Consider the following 16,159-nt stretch of genomic DNA (forward strand, 5'->3'; position numbering starts at 1 on the left):
GTCAGGCGCTAATTGTTCGCTCAATTAGATGTACCTCCATTTCACTATTCTTGTTTTGCACTGTATGAAAAAAGAGAACAACCTAATTATTTTTACCGAAAGACATGTAGAAGTGGAAGTAAATTGAGACCATTATGACAAAGAACCCGAATTCAATTCAAGAAATTTTCAAAGATGACGTCAAAACCTAATATTCATTGCGTGCCATGTTCCTTAAAGAGGAAGTACTTTTAGAGGTACCAGGGGACCGTAATACTTGTGTAATTTGAAACGAACACGCCGGCAGAATTGGGTTTGATGGCTTTATTTACAGTACGGGAACTCTGCCAGAGTACGCAAAGCACTGTGGGAAATCTCGTCCACGAAGTCTCTGAGAAGTCTGACACATGTTAAGCTCCATTTTAATATCAAGAGGCCATAGTTAACCGAGACGACCATGACATCAAAAGGCTAGTCTGTCTTTTTCTCCTTGTCTGTGGTTAAAACTACTACACAGGAGGTTTACAGTATACCGCTTTTTTGTGCCAACAATCACAGTCCGTTGGAACCTAAGATCGAGACACAATCATCCTCGATCGATAATTTAAATGATAGCAGTGAGCTGTGCAGGGTAGGCGACTTCAAAACGACCAAAACAGAGTGATGGCGCGACTAGTTCAAGTGCTTGTGCTTCTCTGCATTGTAACTCTTTCAGGTACGTTTTATTTGTAACTGTAATGGCAATAAGCGTGCCAATTTTTCGAATATTAATGAATATTTTTCGAATATTAATTGTCTGACTTCAGTCATTTAAAACTTGTGGTTTAGTTCCACGATGGACGTACCACAAAACGTCCATGATTCTACATACTGGGAGGCGGGGTGGAGGAGGGGGGTTGCGTGCCGCCTTTAGCTAGATTGCCAAATTTAGCTTACACTCCTGTTGTTCTAGAACGATTAGCAACTTGTGTCTCGTAACATTGATATGACTGCTTATTTGTCGTCTCGCATCTTGTCCATCGTTAACTAAACATTTCTTCAACCAGTTATGGCATATCCTGAGCTGTGAACGACATCGCTTCGACCATAGACAGTATAGTCTACTGTGTATGTAGTATGCTGTCTATGCTTCGACATCACCACTTCACGATGGTAAACTTCCTGGTTCCTTGACATCTGTCGTATTCGAGGGCTGTCTTTGTTGTTGCACAGACAATAATTTGTCTGTGGTTTTTGCGTTGGCAATCAAACTCCGCTATAATCTCTCGAGCAGACAAACTCCCGTTTATATCACCTAGACTAACACAGGTCAAAAATGCGGAAATGTCCGCTGTAAAACAAGCATTTTTGAAAGAACGAATTCAGCGCCTAGGGCGCACAATAGGCAACGTTGTCATATTGACGTTGGTTGTTGGCAAACACTGCCTATATAGTCGTTGCTTATCAGAGAAACATAATTATTAAACTATCTATTACACCAGGAGCTACCGATTATTATCTTTGCTAGCTGCAGTACTGTAGCTCTAGGTTTTGCCTGGGTAATTGAGTCAGACGGCAAAACCAGATCCAAATAACCAGGCAAAACTTCGAGCTACAGTACTGCAGCTACACCTTTGCCTGAATAAAAATTGCGGAAGTCTGCAGGGTTCACACGATTCGAGCGTGGCTCATAACCAGGGTTTGTGGGCTGGCCAGGGGCTGTGGTGTACGTTGTGAGCTCGTATCCTATCCAAAATTTACTGAATTCATTCACAGTCGTCTAATTGTGCTTCGATACACGGCGATGGCCACTGTGGTATGCAATGGAAATATAGGAAGTTGGGAAACAGAAAGGCCGCTATACGCACGTATCGCCGAGAGTTCGGAGACCGATTGCCATCATACAATTTATTCAATTAACTAGCAACGATGCATGGCTTTCAATGCACCTCTGAATTCATATCTGCTATCATTTCGAGTCTAAGTCGGACGTCGATCTCTGCATATTCCGTTGTGACTTCCGACGGGGCCAGCCTTTGAACCCCGACTTTCAGCATGAACGACTACTTTCTTACAACAGCAGCAGGTGATTTGAATGTAGAGGCGCTGTGATGGAAGCGAATAGTTGAAACAGACATATTCCGAGCTTCAGAAGGAAGACGAAATGAAATTCTTGACTTAGTTCAGGAAAGAATCTCCTCGGGCACTGTATTGAGTACAAATCTAGCCCTGAGCGTCTCCTGTTCGATTCAAGTGCGCACACTACTACAGCTGTGCTCGTTTTGAATATTAATGGTCTTTACATGACCATATTTTCTACATCAGCGGACACCAGTGTCTGTCCTTTTGACTGCATAAAGACTTTTCAAAACTCACTATATGAATTAGTTCTAGTAAAATCTACACAACTTAAAGCTGTACCACTGCGCATACAGTGACCAGTAGCATTGCTAGGACAATGTCACTATGCGATATCCTTTCTTATAATTCAATGTATTTGATGTTTTCCATCATTTTCGCTTCAAAAATGTGCAGGATAAGCTTTGGATCATATTCTTTTTAGGTGGGTATTGGACCCGGTGGTTTGACCAACACCAAGAGTCGTTTGGTGAAAACGAGTCTCTGCTCCGCTTACACAAGCACTTTCCGAATCTGGTGTGTAACAATCCGTCTGCAATCGATGTAAAGACGTCAAATGGTACATCTGCTCACAAAACAGGCGAAAGATTCCGTCAGTATGATGCGAAAGGATTTGTTTGTTTACACGAACAGCAGGATGACGGCATATGTGAAAATTACACAGTGAGGTTTTGTTGTCCCGGTAAGTTAGAAACGCTCCAAGTCATATGATTGTACATACTACAGTTGAGGCCATTATTCTTCGGTGGGGCAGGTTGGTAATTACCTACCAATTTAGCTAGGGATATTGCAACATACCAAGGGAACTTCCTAAGCCAAACTCTGTTTTCCTATCTGGAGCGGCAAGACGAAATCTAAACAAACACAGCGGGTAACAAATTTTACAGCCACCAATGGTGATCTGATACCGGGATGAACCATAAATGTACTCCACTGTCCGCTTTATATTTCAGTAATAGCTGGTCAGAGGGAACTTTGGTAGTGATTTTGTATGTGTGGCTCAGTTTATTGCGTAGTATGTTGAACACTGTTCTGATTGCCGGCTGGTTTTTTACAGTACAAGTATTCTAAATAAAGTATTTTGTCAATATTTTACTGGTTGCTATCAAAGATTTCTTCACTCACAAAAAATTAAGCACCTAGTGATGCAGATCATGTCAAACTTTTGATTGTTACCTTCCAGGATGTTTTGGGCAAGGTACTGAGAATGAGATGGGCGATGACATGCTGAAGTGCCGTTTGTTTGCATTTATTCTCTGAGCGATATTTATCATAGTTTCAACTTCACGTAGCTTTGTACAATTTTGTCATCTTGTCTCCAATTTCGATGGAGCTTTCAAGACAGACTGTAAGTTGACTTTTTATGAGTCGGTGATTGCTTTTGAATTAGACTCCTGTGAACCACACAGTAAAGACCAACTTTTGAAAGATCAATGTACAAGGAGTGATCTCACACTTTTGTACAAAATACCATGTTTTGTAATGATGTTACTTCATGCAGCTTTTTCAAACCTAGTTATGTGTAATATTTATCAAAAAGAAGACAAGGCACGATATGATCTCTTAAGATCGTGTTTTATTCCTTGTAGTTTTCATTCCCCAACCCAGTGCCCTTTTAACGAACCTACATGAAAATGGTTCGTCCCAGTTATCAGATCACCATTGCTGGCTGTAAAATCTCATTACCCACTGTGTTTGTTTAGATCTCATCTTGCCGCTCCAGATAGGAAAGCAGAGTTTGGCTTAGGAAGTTCCCTTGGTATATTGCAATATCCCTAGCTAAATTGGTAGGTAATTACCAACTTGCCCCACCGAAGAATAATGGCACTAACTGTAAGCATCACATAGTATGGCGTATCAATCACTGTATGTAAATTCTTTATAGGATATCAAATAAATGACCTTAGCATTTGCATGAGGAATGTTCCAAATTACGTGGCATTGTGTTTACGTAATGCCAACCGTGTCAAAATAAACAATCGCAAAAAAGTTCTCAGTGAGAACATCATGTCAGGGCAATTAAAAACAATATGACAACTTGACTATAATAGTTTGATGGATAATATCCAACTTCAACAAGGAGGGGAAGGGATTATAGTATATTTTAGTCGCATACATTTGTTAAACTGGTAGCAAATTGTCAGTCGTCGTCACTTCAATGCGTACTTTTCTCTTCGCTAGCGGCATGGCGATATTTGACGCCGTTTAAAGCCCCAATAGCTGCAAATGTTTAATAAATCGATCTCAAAATATCTTTATTTTCCAAGAGTTTTCTTTGAATAAGACCCATTAGAGACTGGAAAAGCGTATTAAGTTGCCATGAGTGTCGAGAGTGGCATGTCAATTCAAAGGTTTTAACGTCATTTTAGATTTCCCGCAATTTTCAAAACTTATCATATGACAGAGAAAATAAAGATTACAACAATAAAATATTAGCCATCGTGTGTTGTACATTCAAGTAAATGGCATCATACTTGTTTCTGTTATGATCAGGATGTATATGTGCAGGAAATACTGTTTTGTTTTGGTTTTTTGTTTTGTTTTGTTTTTTTGTATATTCCTGTGGGGCGCCATTTTATTGGTGCGGCACCCGTTTATTACTAAACCTGTCAAAACATATAGGCATGGTCCAAATCAGCGAGCAGTGATACAATACACGTCCTTCAGCAAGTACATTTAAACGAACCAAATCTGGTTTGAAAATAAAATCATGAAAATAATGCATAAAATTATCAGCTATTGGGGCTTTAAGGCGAACCGTCAAGCAAATCCACTTTCAAGATTGCATTGTAGTATTGTGTTTATATTTTAAGGTCAACTAACGCTCTGAACACCTACATTTCTTTCACTTTCAAACTGATCGAAAAAGCAAATTTGAAACGTCACCATCCCGGGTAAACTGGAAAGTTTATTTTCGTTGAGTGTCAATGGTGACCGGTACGTTGCGTAGAATAAAACGATCTTACACGGGCAAAATATTTTTATAAACTAGGGAAAACTGGAGCAACGGACTGTCTGACCGACGAAGAATTAAACGAATATAAAGTGAAGCAAAACTTCACCTTATCAATTAATGAGGTATAGAGTTTTAAACTGTTACGTGTATACCGCCTGTATGTATGTATGTATGTATGTATGTATGTATGTATGTATGTATGTATGTATGTATGTATGTATGTATGTATGTATGTATGTATGTATGTATGTATGTATCTATGTATCTATGTATGTATTTATGTATCTATCTATGTATGTATCTATGCATGCATGCCATGCATGCATGCATGCATACATGCATACATGCATGCATGCATGAATGCATGCATGTATGTATGTATGTATGTATGTATGTATGTATGTATGTGTATGTATGTATGTATGTATGTATGTATGTATGTATGTATGTATGTATGTAATAAATGAACAAGCAATGCTCCTAGAAAACTTGTCCCTTTTGATGCACATATCTCACGATATTACCAGTCAAATCTTGATTAGTAAATTATCATATTACCCTTTAGATGAATAACTTTGAATTCCAACGACCATCGTACTAGTTGCAGGTAGCCTTGGAAAGTCATAACTGATCTTTTTAAAGCAACCGAGGAAGATATTATGCTTAATTAACAGTAATTTTGCTGCCTTAGTGTCATTATGGGTTCCTACGAACCCTGGACATTAAAATGTAGGAATTATAATGTGAACTGTACAATTTCGATTAATTGATTGTGCTGGAAGTGTAGCGACTTTCAATAGTGTTACTGTATTCAACAAATGTACATTGTCTGATAGATGTATTTTGGGCAATAAATAGCAATTGACATGTATGTATTTACAAAAAAATAATTATGCATCGCAGTTTAGAAAATAAACATAGCGAAAGGAATATGTTAGGTACATGTAAAACTAAACAAGTATTATTATATTATGGTGTTAAGGACTTAGAGATTGGAAGTACTGTTTTCGTGATCACAGATTTTCCACTCAAGTCATCAAACGCCAGTTTACATATTGTCCATGGAAACCAGGTGAGTGATAATTCATTAAATTGTATTTTAGTACACAAATATTTAATTACGGTACTTAACGTTAGCTTTCCTGTATATTGACGAAGTCACTTGGCACGACCTTGATTAATTATTTCAGAAAATCAATCTGTTCTCTTTTTATTAACTTGAAATGGATATGAGGGTTCGTAGACGGGGAAAATTACAGCATCATGAGTCTTGTACGTTCGGAAATACAAGCAGATAGACTGCACTGTTTCTGCGAGCAGAGCAGAGTGAAACGTCATTCTGTCTGTTTATACAGTCATATTCCTCGTTCATTCCTTGTAAAGCAAAAAATTACGTGTAATGGTTCCACACTAAGCATTTGGAGGTCGTTAATGTACAGAAAATCGACACAAAAATAAGAGTGAAATATTGCTGCAAAGCAGCGATAACCGGGTTTCGGTGCCAGGGGCAATAGAGAAATACATATGCGAAAACATGGAAGGCTATGGTAGTATTTGTGAAATCTACGTCAAAGGTCATATAGGTGATGTAACATTTTGTTAAAAGAATTGAATCCCATAGTTATCCCTATATAACAAAATCAGACCTCTAGCTCTATTGGCTTGCCCAAAATTTTATATGTGCATAATTAATGAGGTAGAGGATGTGTCATCATTAGGTGTCCCATCATACCAAATATGAAGGGTGTAGCACTTGTCGATACTGAGTTGTGGACATAAATGTATATTTGGGGTCAAAGGTCATCGAGGTCACATGACATTTTGACAAAAAATTGTATCCCATAGTTATCCCTATATACCAAAAATCAGACCTCAAGCTCTATCCTCTGGCCCAGAATTAGATATGTGCATAATTAATGAGGTACAGGATGTGTCATCATTAGGTGTCCCATCATACCAAATATGAAGGGTGTAGCTCTTGTGGTTACTCAGTAATGGACAAATACGTATATTTGAGGTCAAAGGTCATCGAGGTCACATGACATTTTGTCAAAAAAATTGTATCCCTTAGTTTTCCCTATATACCAAAAATCAGACCTCTTGGCTTGCCCGAATTAGATATGTGCATAATTAATGAGGTACAGGAAGTGGCTGGTCATGTGACATATTGTTGAAAAACTTTGCTCCCATAGTTATCCCTATGTGCCAAAAGTCAGACCTCTAGCTCTATTAGCAAGCCCAGGATTAGATATGTGCATAATAAATGAGTTGCAGGAAGATACCAAGGTCAAAGGTCAAGTGGAATCCCCAAAATTGTGGAGTGCAATTTGATCCCCTAGTGGTCATTTTCCAATAGACGGACTTTAACATAGGCCAGAATAAGCCATAGCCATAGCTTAGCTGCATAGGTATAGGGGAGGTCAAAGGTCAATGAAAAATCAGAAAAATAATACTTTAAAAATCTTCTTCTCAAAATCGGCAGGGCCTATTACCTTGAAATTTGGCATGAAGGAGCCTAGCCCTATGGTCTACAAAAATATCGAATATCGGACAGAATTTGATTGATTTATTTTTATGCAAATTAAGCCAAGTTGGAAATTTAATTTCAATATGGCTGCCAGGTCACGTGACCCATTAATATGGTCATGTGATCAAAAATGACTTGTGAGGCGTTTTACCTATGTGCTAAATTTGAAGTCTCTAGGTGCAACAGCAGTTGCATTTTGAGGACGGAAGAAGAAGAAGAAAATAATAATAATAATAATTAATATAAGTATTATATAGAAATAATAACGTGAATAATAATAGGTTCAATTTCCGTGAACATTTCACAGGTAGGGTATTATGGGTCGAAAAGACCAAATATGATATCGATTTCACTGCCCCATGTTTCCATGGTAACCATTTTAGGGGTTGAAAATATCAATTTTTCTAATATCCCAGAAAAGTTACTTTGATTGATATGAAAATTACCTAGTGGGGGAAATCGGGTCAGGGAACACAAAAGCCAGACTTATTTTAATGTTTCAAGTTGCCATGGTAACTATTTTGGCATTGAAAATGTTCCTTTTTCCCTTATTTCTATTAAAAATGTACTCGGACATAAATCCCGGTATTTTGGGAATAACTCATTACTATACACCCTTTTTTAATCCAATTTTACCTCGAAAAAATCAAAATTAAAGCTTTTTTGGGGATGACCGTCCCGCACTGCACTGAGCGATTGCAAGCAAACTGAGAACGCGTTAAGTGCGTCCGCTCAGCGCTAAGAACGAAATTTCAAACCCGCGCAACGCAGTGTACGTGTGAGAAATTGTAGGCCGGCAGCATAATTTCACCCGAATTCACAGGCTTTTGATTCACCACTACTAACGTTGTGAAGTACCCAATGTTTAGAAGTATTTCCCCGCATTGACGTAATGGTGTTTTGAGGTCAAAGGTCAAATAGCGTCCAATAACACCAAAAGTTATTGTACTCCGCGGCAAAGTTATTGGACTCTGCGTCCTCTGATACCGAAATTTACTGTACGAAGAAAACTCCAAAGATTGCAGACGCAGGTGTATAATAATAAAGATAATGTATATTGGGGCCATTCTGGTCAAAATTATGTTTTCCGTTAATTTTAGTGTGTTAGAATTAATTTTATATAGACCAGAAATAATTTTTCAAGCATTTTTAATTTTGTTCCATGCAGTCATCTCAAATAAGTGCTATGTAGTATATTACTAACTTCGCATTCATCGAATTAAGTTTATGCCTTCAAATTAATTTTATGTGATAGAATTAATTCTACTAGTATCTCAAATTAATTTTGTGAACCCAATTCCCTTAGCACCCAAGATTCACTGGTACTTATTTATTTTATGGATTGACAATTAATGATTTCTTTGTCTCATTCCAGGAAGAATAATGAAGACAAATTATTTCTGATTGTTTAACTATAGTAAAATTATGACCATGTAGTGGTGCATTATTTTAGTGTGACCTGGCGTGACCCCATAAACTCTATGACCAGCTAGATCCCTTTCCATGGTTGCAACTGCTTAATTTGAACATGCTGCCTGTATAACTTTAAACACTTTTTAAAAAACCCAGCAGGCCAAGACAAGGGGGAATCACACTCCAAACAGTGGCGGCGCTCTCACTTCCATTTCACTTCTGCTCCCACATTAGTCTGGTTCCCTGACCCATTTCCCCGGTAGAGGGCGTGGGGAAATATAGGGTCAGGTACCGGGTAGCCATCTTGAACAGAATTTTGTTCAAGATGGCGGAGGTTAGTCACCTGACAGAACATGCTACAACAAATATGGCTGCTACCATGAAAACGCCGGTCAAAATTCGACTGGATCAGAATTATGTTCGAACACTGGTATCTGAACCAAAATATTGGCACACGAGACGGGAACATAAACTGAAAGGATTAATCCAGAAGTACGTGTAAATAGAGGTGATCGAAGGCTGGCTGTGATATCGCAGCAGTACTTGTTGCGTGTATCGAACGCGCTAGGGTCATTGAGGTCATCGCGGATTGTGGCGTGACCCCAATGACCCGAGCACGTTCGATACACGCCACAAGTACTGCTGCGATATCACAGCTAATTGAAAGCAAACTTTGTTGGAACTGTGAACGACGATTGACTTCGATGGATAGAATGGTGTCCGAATTTCGTGAAAAATGCCAGGCATCATGTCGACGTTCTAAAAGTATTAAGAGGTGTGCTAAGTCACAGTGGCTAAATCATGGAGGTAGAAAGTCTTTCTTTCTACCTCCACGGCTTTGTGGTTGAAACAAGAAGTTGGTGTCAAGTGAGTCTGACAGTGCGAAACCAAGAAAGATGAGAAAAAGTTACAGGTGTTACTTTCATCCAATCACAGCTTGTTTTATTTTAACCCAATAGCGTCCATGTTACATTAGCCGGTACCTGACCCTATATTTCCCCACGCCCTCTACCGGGGAAATGGGTCAGGGAACCAGACTACTCCCACTTTCACCACTGCCACCGGTGTTTTGCATAATAAAGGCGCATGAATATTAGCAATGCCATTCTTTTGTAATACGTCAGGCGAGGTTAATGATGTCATATCTAGACGTCCTTGATCAAGATTTACGGTACCAAGTATAGCGGTAGATTGTAATCCGCGGTAACACGAGTTTTAGGACGCGCGCAACTGAAGTACAAACGTAAAAACCAGGACAGAAGTGCTACAAAGTGTTTGGAGCTCAAAGGAGACCCGGGAAGGAGACATTCTAGCTACGGGAGAGGCGACAGCGAGAGGATACCGCGTACGCATTAAAGAGGAGGTCGCCTTACTTTACATCTGATTTAGGGACCGTTCAGTTTTTACGGCCGGGGGGGCCGGCAAAATCCAGGGGGGGGGGGGTCATCGTAATTTTGGAATCCGCAAAGGGGGGTCATCGCTTTTTCACTGGTAGGAAAGGGGGGGGGGGTCCACCACATTTTCAAAAACATAATACCAACAATAAAGTTCACTTTATGCCATGGCCATGATCGACCCTCTTTACCGGCGGGCCGCCTTCGGCGGCCCACTACAATAAATATACATTATGTATTACCCATGACCCTCTTAACGGGCAGACGCCTTTGGCGGCCCACTCCAATTAGGTTTACTTTATGCAATGGCCATGATCGACCCTCTTTACTGGTGGGCCGCCTTTGGCGGCCCACTACAATAAATTGACTTTATGTAATACCCCATGGCAATCTTACTATAAATCCCAATTGAAGCCGCGGCTTGTATTAGAAACATTTTTGAGGGACCCCTGGGATCACGCACTGAATAATGGTAATGGCCGCGCGCCTTCAGCGGCCCTGTCCAGTAAAGTCTACTTTATGCAATAGCCATGATCGACCCTCTTTACCGGCGGGCCACCTTTGGTGGCCCACTAGAATAAAGTTGACTTTACGTAATGGCCCATGACCCTCTTAACCGGAGGGCTGCCTTTGGCGAACCACTCCAATAAAGTTTACTTTATACAATGTCCATGGACATGAGTTGTCTATGGAAATGAAGTTAAAAATTGCCTTACAGTCGTCCTAATTAACAGACGTTTCAATGGATGTGGCTGAGAAGTTTGTGCACTGGCATCTCTGCTACACGAATAAAGTGCGCCGCGTACCGGAGTTCAAATCCAAACAATGCGGGTAAATTTGACATATGGGTTTTGGTTATTTTTCAGGGGGGGTCATCAATTTTTTTCGTCTGACAAAGGGGGGTCATCTTTTTTTCACAAAAAATGCAGGGGGGTCTATATTTTTTTGAACACCGGCGACAAGATTTTGCCGGCCCCCCCAGGCCGTAAAAACTGAACGCTCCCTTAAATCAGATTGCGGGAAAAGTATCATTTTCCTTCTCTTGCACCGATGATGAAGCCAAAAAAAATGACTCTGTTAAAGGGACGACACCGTAGTCGTATGTCCGTTGAATATTCAACGTGATCAAATAAGCATTTTAAAATCATGTGGTATATCAGCAATATTGTAATAAAGACTGTATCCCTTGAAAATAATGATAACTGCGGAACTGAAGGCTCCCAAAAACGTGAATGCAGGAGTTTTATTTGAAATAGATAAAGATTAAAGGCGCCCTTCTAAATCCCTGGTTCTCGCATTAGCGAATGTGTCAACAGCCCATTAACAGTTTGTCATTCTTTTGTTTTCCATTGATATTTTATCAAGGAAATAATATTTATATTAGATAAATCTGATAATTGAGTGGGGGCTTTAATGACGTTGTCATCATTATTTTCATATTGGAAACCCTCCTTTGATACTCAACAATCGTACACATGTCTATCACATCACATTCCGATGAGGACAGCCATACGCCTAAAGTAATTTGAAATTTGCTACTTCCTCTTGAGCAAGTCGTAGCATATCTGCTACCGTGTCATTTGCCTCAATCAACACGATTTCGTTCCCTGGAGACTGGCAATTACAAAATGGTCAATGTAGGCTCAAAGTTAGAGGGAAGGGAAAAAAGGCAAGCGACATATGGTATTTACTCGGGCAAAAAATAAGTACCCTTATTTTATGACTAATGAAATATTATCCTGAGATAGTTTACATCACGAATTTCAAAGTCGTCAAATTTCCTTTTCCAAACTAAGTTTTACATGGTCGACACTTGAAAATAGCTTGAAGTAAAACCATCCACAAAGAAACTGCAAATGACGACCGAATTCAAACGAAATAAGATGCCGCCATCAACAAGGCTCTAGTTACATAAGATTGTATGAATCCTCAACACTTTGACATTTGTCGACATTTTTGTATTCTTATATTTTGCCACTATGTCAGCAAATCACCTAGCAATAATTTAGCCCTCTGCACCCCTCGGCCAAATCCCCACCAAATCATCGAATGCGACAATGTACTAGCAATAGATAAATCTAGTATTAGACTAAAAACAGAAATACCGAAATACCGAATACATATTATCAAAGGAAAACAGTAGTCGGAACTGCACATGTGCGAGTTTCTTGTTTACAAACAATGTATTTCGTGCACGATATCTAGATGCATCTCATCATCATAGCTGTAACATTTAAATTATACGATGTAGATTATGACAGATATGTTTTAACTTTCATCAATCACCATAGTACAGTGTTTACATTGGTCGTACGGGTCCCATACGACCTTTAAGCGCAGCTCCGACGACTATATCCCTTTAAATAACATGTCTGGATCAAATGATATACGTATTCATCCTGTTAAAACGATATTATTGAAATAATCATTTGGCCGTATTGTGTACGGCGAAAAAAGAATGGCGTGCCACAAGTTTTTGAAAAGCGTGTCGTTCAGATGCACTTAAAAGAAAGGAAAGTGATATTTAAGCAATAAATCTATGTCCCTAAGCTTATGTCTAATAGGCCTATATTGTTTGCCGCAAAATGTCACGGATTATTTACCAGTAATTTAAATGAGTGTCAGAGGCATTGTGAGAGTATCATGTGATAGAAACTTTCATTTTTGCTATTTAGTAAAGTAATGATAGAAATTTAAATAAAATGAAATAAAATTTAAATACAGTCGTTCAAAATGTATTTACACAAAAGACACAAAGTTTTTTTTCCTCATCAGTGAGTGCTGCTAGTTTTGAAAGTTTATATGAGAATATTTTTTATGTTATCACCCGTAAAGTTCATTTCAATGTTGGCCATTACTTGGTAGCAGTGTTCAAGATGTGATCATGTTTCATTGTACTTGCTCACTTGTGTGTTATCATGCAATAAGTTGAAAAATGAAAGTGCCGTTTCAGTGTTTTCTGCTTCGTGCCACCCTTCACTCACGTTATTGTATCAGACACATTCACCACGAAAAGTAGGTCCAACGATTTTCGCAAATATACGACAAAAACCAACATAAAGACATCTTTTATACTTTATTCTTTGACTTTGAAATTAAATATAGCCATACAGAGCATGACATTGTTGAAATTTGCAATCAAGCGGAAGTTCATAAAAATGTGGCAAATCACCACATTTTTGTCACCGGTGGCAGTGGTGAAAGGCAGAGGTGAAACGGAAGTGAGAGCGACGCCACTGTTTGGAGTGTGGGGGGGGGGGGGAATATTACAAGATATCACGTTTAATACTTCCCTACTTGACATAGTATTAGGGCTTCTCACTTGTGCGAACGTCGTAGGAAACACTTATTGCAACAATTTACCCTAAATATAAAGAATCGGCTGTCAATTAAACTGCGGTTGCTAACCAACCGGAGGTAAACAGTGAGACTAAACGTGCCCAGAAATACTAGCGCAATAGACTAATCGTTTTGGCGCGTGCCAACTCAAAATTATAGAAAACCGCAAAGACTAGTCGTTTTGGCGTGTGCCGGCTAATCGGCTAACAAAAAACAGGAAACCGCAAAACCGCAAAAAGTAATAAAGAAATGTAAATAGCTATGGAATAGTTTCTATAAAAATCTCTACGTATGTATATCAACCTGGGGAATAAGATTTTGACCTGTAGCACGATGCTCAATGGAATAGCCAGTATTATTGTGAAAGGCGTTAGTCATATCAAACTACTGACGTGCTACAAAATAATTAATCTTTCCACCTTTCAGCTTGGTGAAAAACGCATTTATTGATTTGCCAAAGGCCTGTGGATTCGCTTATTTTTGCACAAGTTCTACATGCACATAGGAAAAGTTCGACTCACCCTCTGGATTGTTGAGCATACAACTGACTGTTTCAGTGAATCCGACATGGTGAGAGTTCTCGAATCAAAAACTGTACTGTAGCCGTGCTCGAATACAAATGTCTTCCCATTAAATTACGTCATTGTTATACAAGAGTTAGCATTCCAAAGTCTGTCACCCTGTTTTTTTCAAAGTTTGGAGTAGAGGGCGGCATTTCCATCTGAATAATTGAACGACGTGAAACGCAAACATTTCCATCGCATATGTTCCGGCAGTATGTACAGTAGAAATACTGTTTACGCTGCAGTTACGTAAGCCTATAAGCTTATACTCCACAAATTGGCCACAGGCGGCGTGAAGTTTCTGAAAGGATTTCCTAAACGTCCTACTTGGTACCTTAGACACTCACATGTGATATCCTGAAAAGTATTCTCTGCAGTAATTCCAGTTTCTGTTGACATTCCATCATTTTAAAGCTAACGACACGTTAGCACGAGATCTGAGACGTTCTACTGTCACGCGCACGCACTCTCAATTGCGCATGCTCTGGGAATCGCGTCGCGCCTCTGAAGGGCGCGCGCATGTTCCAAACAGAGAAGAACGCGAATCGCAGGGTCTCTGCCAGACCACAGGTTATCGTAACGTTGCTTGGATAGTCGTTCGAGGCGGGCGGCCGCAGGTCGCCGTTTACTTGGAAAAAAAAGACCCAAGTAAACGGCGACCTGCGGCCGCCCGCCTCCAACGACTATCCAAGCAACGTTACGATAACCTGTGTGCCAGACTACACTGGTTAGATTTATATAATGAACTTTTAATAATACCCCTAATGTATGGAAAATATTCGTTCGGTGGTCGCAGCATAGCAATTTCACTGCAGAGAGAGAGAGAGAGGAGAGAGAGAGAGAGAGAGAGAGAGAGAGAGAGAGAGAGAGAGAGAGACAGACAGACAGACAGACAGACAGACAGACAGACAGTTAATTTATATTGGAAATCTTTTTCATAGGAGAGAGAGAGAGAGAGAGAGAGAGAGAGAGAGAGAGAGAGAGAGAGAGAGAGAGTTAATTTATATTGGAAATCTTTTTCATAGTCGTGACTTTTGATGGAAGAAAACTGCGCTGAACGTACATCAATGGGAAGTCAACCCTATTAAATATACAACACCTCTTTATCAGAATTCCCACACAGCCTCAATGAACTATTATTAGATTTCTATATAATACTTATAGCCCCTAAACTTGTAATTAATAATAATAATAATAATAATAACAAGGCAGTATTGCTGAAGGCAATGAGTACTTGGGCCGTGATAGAGTAATTTTGAGGACAATATATACTACTATTCAAATATGGTCTTGAATTTCCTCCTGTCAATTAGGCATTTGATTAACTGGTTATTAAACGAAGCAATGGCATGACAACGGCAAAATATGTCTAGCAACTTTTGTGGAGTTTGAGGCAGGGGTTCTTTATTTATAGTGGAAATTGCTTAAACTCCTTAAATATTCAAATTACAGCAAATTTCTTTTGTTCTCGATGGTAGATGTCTAATATTTAGATGGGCATATTTAGATTTCTACCCTATTGTTATCCCGATATACCGAAAATCGGACATCAAGCTCTATTGGCTTGCTCAGAATTACATATGTGCATAATTAATGAGGTACAATATGTGGTGTCATAAGGTGTCCCATCATACCAAATATGAAGGGTGTAGCACTTGTGGTTACTGAGTTGTGGACAAAAAATATATATATATATTTGAGGTCAAAGGTCATTGAGGTCACGTGACATTTTGTCAAAATAATTGTATTGCTAAGTTATTCCTATATACCAAAAATCAGACCTCTAGCTCTATTGGCTCCTCAAAATTAGATATGCGCATAATTAATGAGGTACAATATGTGGCGTCATAAGGTGTCCCATCATACCAAA

The 16,159-nt window shown here is 39.3% G+C and overlaps 1 protein-coding gene and 1 long non-coding RNA gene across 2 annotated transcripts in view; both read left to right on the forward strand.

The window, feature by feature from the left end:
* The window catches only part of LOC139138270 (insulin-like growth factor 1 receptor), a 129,510-nt gene that overhangs the window by 24,866 nt on the left and 88,485 nt on the right, over positions 1 to 16,159 (forward strand). The gene's annotated exons all lie outside the window — the stretch shown is intronic.
* Positions 427 to 6,120, forward strand: LOC139138271 (uncharacterized). Its single transcript, XR_011553569.1, has 4 exons — positions 427 to 694; positions 2,522 to 2,779; positions 5,090 to 5,175; positions 6,036 to 6,120. It is a non-coding gene; the product is annotated as an uncharacterized lncRNA (long non-coding RNA).

This window comes from Ptychodera flava, chromosome 8 (genome assembly GCF_041260155.1).
Source record: "Ptychodera flava strain L36383 chromosome 8, AS_Pfla_20210202, whole genome shotgun sequence".
NCBI lineage: Eukaryota > Metazoa > Hemichordata > Enteropneusta > Ptychoderidae > Ptychodera > Ptychodera flava.